We start from the raw sequence: 5,000 nt of genomic DNA, 5'->3' as shown, positions 1-5,000 counted from the left end.
CCTTAACCTAACCCATATTGTACCTTAACCTAACCCATATTGTACCTTAACCTAACCCATATTGTACCTTAACCTAACCCATATTGTACCTTAACCTAACCCATGTTGCGCCTTAACCTAACCCATGTTGCGCCTTAACCTAACCCATGTTGCGCCTTAACCTAACCCATGTTGCGCCTTAACCTAACCCATGTTGCGCCTTAACCTAACCCATGTTGCGCCTTAACCTAACCCATGTTGCGCCTTAACCTAACCCATGTTGCGCCTTAACCTAACCCATGTTGCGCCTTAACCTAACCCATGTTGCGCCTTAACCTAACCCATGTTGCGCCTTAACCTAACCCATGTTGCGCCTTAACCTAACCCATGTTGCGCCTTAACCTAACCTATGTTGCGCCTTAACCTAACCTATGTTGCGCCTTAACCTAACCTATGTTGCGCCTTAACCTAACCTATGTTGCGCCTTAACCTAACCTATGTTGCGCCTTAACCTAACCTATGTTGCGCCTTAACCTAACCTATGTTGCGCCTTAACCTAACCTATGTTGCGCCGTAACCTAACCTATGTTGCGCCGTAACCTAACCTATGTTGCGCCGTAACCTAACCTATGTTGCGCCTTAACCTAACCTATGTTGCGCCTTAACCTAACCTATGTTGCGCCTTAACCTAACCTATGTTGCGCCTTAACCTAACCTATGTTGCGCCTTAACCTAACCTATGTTGCGCCTTAACCTAACCTATGTTGCGCCTTAACCTAACCTATGTTGCGCCTTAACCTAACCTATGTTGCGCCTTAACCTAACCTATGTTGCGCCTTAACCTAACCTATGTTGCGCCGTAACCTAACCTATGTTGCGCCTTAACCTAACCTATGTTGCGCCTTAACCTAACCTATGTTGCGCCGTAACCTAACCTATGTTGCGCCTTAACCTAACCTATGTTGCGCCTTAACCTAACCTATGTTGCGCCTTAACCTAACCTATGTTGCGCCTTAACCTAACCTATGTTGCGCCTTAACCTAACCTATGTTGCGCCTTAACCTAACCTATGTTGCGCCTTAACCCAACACACGTTGGGCCTTAACCCAACACACGTTGGGCCTTAACCCAACACACGTTGGGCCTTAACCCAACACACGTTGGGCCTTAACCCAACACACGTTGGGCCTTAACCCAACACACGTTGGGCCTTAACCCAACACACGTTGGGCCTTAACCCAACACACGTTGGGCCTTAACCCAACACACGTTGGGCCTTAACCCAACACACGTTGGGCCTTAACCAACACACGTTGGGCCTTAACCCAACACACGTTGGGCCTTAACCCAACACACGTTGGGCCTTAACCCAACACACGTTGGGCCTTAACCCAACACACGTTGGGCCTTAACCCAACACACGTTGGGCCTTAACCCAACACACGTTGGGCCTTAACCCAACACACGTTGGGCCTTAACCCAACACACGTTGGGCCTTAACCCAACACACGTTGGGCCTTAACCCAACACACGTTGGGCCTTAACCCAACACACGTTGGGCCTTAACCCAACACACGTTGGGCCTTAACCCAACACACGTTGGGCCTTAACCTGCTCTGTAATTGTCATACGACGCGTTAAATTAGTGTAGTGTTGCCTAACTGCAACCCCCGCAATATAGTTTGCTACTCGCACTGCCCGGTCCCCAGAGTATCGCTTCATGTTAAACACCTTGCAGCTATACACTGTAATGCGGATGGCGGCAGGACGTACATGCTCAATGCCCTTCGCAGTTGTTCATTGGCATTCGCATGGCGAAGCACAGCCTACGTTGTGGTACGGCTTGTGGCAACTGTCCGCTGATGTTGTACGTCCAAATCACACACTGTACCGCACATTGGTCCTCATGTACTGAATGATACATCGTGGTACATGTGTGACCGTACCACGACTGCGCCAACAACGGCGAACCATACGGTCCAAATATTGTGCACTCAGCTACGTGTCGTCTCCCTATAAGAGCTGGATTGCAGTATGGTATGCCGTGGATGGCGATCAGCATGAGCCGTCTGTTGATGTAGTGGCGCGTGTTGTCAGACGTAGTCGTCTCTTCTCACACACCGTGATAGCATGGTGCACTGCGTTCCACATCTGCGACATGCGACAGAGGCCGGTTGACAGTCGTTCGCGCAATGGACATCGCATACGTACGGGGGCCACCTTCCACGTGTTCGCGAAGCGTGCACATGTTGTTGCGTGTATGTGGGCAGACATAGTGTGTCGTGACACCTGACACAGGCATGCAACAATCGTTGAATTTGCAAATGGCGATGGACGTCTACGTTTGCTGGTGACGTTACGCAAATGAAGAACTGGTAAAACCGTTGTGGTGCGGTTGTTCTCGCTAGAGGTGAATCAGTGATGGCGACGATCGGTTGAGCTACCAACCGGTTGTTTCAGCGATACCCACCATGCCCACGAACGTGAATGGCATGTGGGTGTGAAGCGATACGCGGCGGTGGCTGGGTGGGACCGTCCCCGGCCGGTGAGGGGGGGCCTTCCGGCGTGCTGGCCGCGCGGTGCGTGGGCGCACGCGCTACAGCCGGCTGGTGGGGGCGGCCAGTGGCAGGCGCGCCGGCCGACGGAGGCGGCAGGCGGCGCAGCTGCGCGCCGGCGCACCCTGCACGCGGCGCCGTGCGGCCAAAGTAGGTCCTCGCGGGCCCGGTGCGAAGCGCGGTGGACATCTGCAGTGTGCTGGTCCGATTGAGGACTGTGTGCGCTGAGGATGCGCCGCCGCCCGGCGCTCGGCGCCGCGACGCCGTCTGCTGCTCGGTCGCCTCTGCGGTTCTCGCAGGTGGATTGTATCGCAGCTGTGCGGACGTGTTGGCGCGTGCGCTGTGCTGGGAGAGTTCGCTTCGGCACCCAAGTGGGGCTTTTGTCCTTCTGTGGCGCTGGCGTTGGAGCTGCCGGCCACCGTAGGTGGCGCGTGTTGTCTCCCGCCGGCAATGCCACGACAGCACGCTCCCGGGCCTCTGTCGGCAGCGGCAAGCTCAGTTGGGAGCACGGGTGGTCGCACCTAAAGCGTCTACTCGCCAAACTCCGGGCGATTGCGCCTCTCTCGAACCCGACCAAGTACTTAGGACGGCGCTGCGCGCCGCCGGGACCTGAGAGGGTTTCGAGGTGTATTGTGCAGGGGAGCTCAGCCTCCTCCTGTTTGCAGAATAATTGAGCGGACGCTTGCGTGTTCGCGCGGGCCCCCGGGACACACTCCCGGGCGGCCGGCTGCTCAGCTCTAGTTGACGCAGCTCCCTGGTTGATCCTGCCAGTAGTCATATGCTTGTCTCAAAGATTAAGCCATGCATGTCTCAGTACAAGCCGCATTAAGGTGAAACCGCGAATGGCTCATTAAATCAGTTATGGTTCCTTAGATCGTACCCACGTTACTTGGATAACTGTGGTAATTCTAGAGCTAATACATGCAAACAGAGTCCCGACCAGAGATGGAAGGGACGCTTTTATTAGATCAAAACCAATCGGTCGGCTCGTCCGGTCCGTTTGCCTTGGTGACTCTGAATAACTTTGGGCTGATCGCACGGTCCTCGTACCGGCGACGCATCTTTCAAATGTCTGCCTTATCAACTGTCGATGGTAGGTTCTGCGCCTACCATGGTTGTAACGGGTAACGGGGAATCAGGGTTCGATTCCGGAGAGGGAGCCTGAGAAACGGCTACCACATCCAAGGAAGGCAGCAGGCGCGCAAATTACCCACTCCCGGCACGGGGAGGTAGTGACGAAAAATAACGATACGGGACTCATCCGAGGCCCCGTAATCGGAATGAGTACACTTTAAATCCTTTAACGAGTATCTATTGGAGGGCAAGTCTGGTGCCAGCAGCCGCGGTAATTCCAGCTCCAATAGCGTATATTAAAGTTGTTGCGGTTAAAAAGCTCGTAGTTGGATTTGTGTCCCACGCTGTTGGTTCACCGCCCGTCGGTGTTTAACTGGCATGTATCGTGGGACGTCCTGCCGGTGGGGCGAGCTGAAGGCGTGCGACGCGCCTCGTGCGTGCTCGTGCGTCCCGAGGCGGACCCCGTTGCAATCCTACCAGGGTGCTCTTGAGTGAGTGTCTCGGTGGGCCGGCACGTTTACTTTGAACAAATTAGAGTGCTTAAAGCAGGCAAGCCCGCCTGAATACTGTGTGCATGGAATAATGGAATAGGACCTCGGTTCTATTTTGTTGGTTTTCGGAACCCGAGGTAATGATTAATAGGGACAGGCGGGGGCATTCGTATTGCGACGTTAGAGGTGAAATTCTTGGATCGTCGCAAGACGAACAGAAGCGAAAGCATTTGCCAAGTATGTTTTCATTAATCAAGAACGAAAGTTAGAGGTTCGAAGGCGATCAGATACCGCCCTAGTTCTAACCATAAAACGATGCCAGCCAGCGATCCGCCGCAGTTCCTCCGATGACTCGGCGGGCAGCCTCCGGGAAACCAAAGCTTTTGGGTTCCGGGGGAAGTATGGTTGCAAAGCTGAAACTTAAAGGAATTGACGGAAGGGCACCACCAGGAGTGGAGCCTGCGGCTTAATTTGACTCAACACGGGAAACCTCACCAGGCCCGGACACCGGAAGGATTGACAGATTGATAGCTCTTTCTTGATTCGGTGGGTGGTGGTGCATGGCCGTTCTTAGTTGGTGGAGCGATTTGTCTGGTTAATTCCGATAACGAACGAGACTCTAGCCTGCTAACTAGTCGCGTGACATCCTTCGTGCTGTCAGCGATTACTTTTCTTCTTAGAGGGACAGGCGGCTTCTAGCCGCACGAGATTGAGCAATAACAGGTCTGTGATGCCCTTAGATGTTCTGGGCCGCACGCGCGCTACACTGAAGGAATCAGCGTGTCTTCCTAGGCCGAAAGGTCGGGGTAACCCGCTGAACCTCCTTCGTGCTAGGGATTGGGGCTTGCAATTGTTCCCCATGAACGAGGAATTCCCAGTAAGCGCGAGTCATAAGCTCGCG

The sequence above is a fragment of the Schistocerca americana genome, unplaced genomic scaffold (assembly GCF_021461395.2).
Source record: "Schistocerca americana isolate TAMUIC-IGC-003095 unplaced genomic scaffold, iqSchAmer2.1 HiC_scaffold_894, whole genome shotgun sequence".
Classification (NCBI taxonomy): Eukaryota; Metazoa; Arthropoda; class Insecta; order Orthoptera; family Acrididae; genus Schistocerca; species Schistocerca americana.
The sequence above is the reverse complement of the archived record's forward strand: the minus strand, read 5'-3'. Positions refer to the sequence as shown.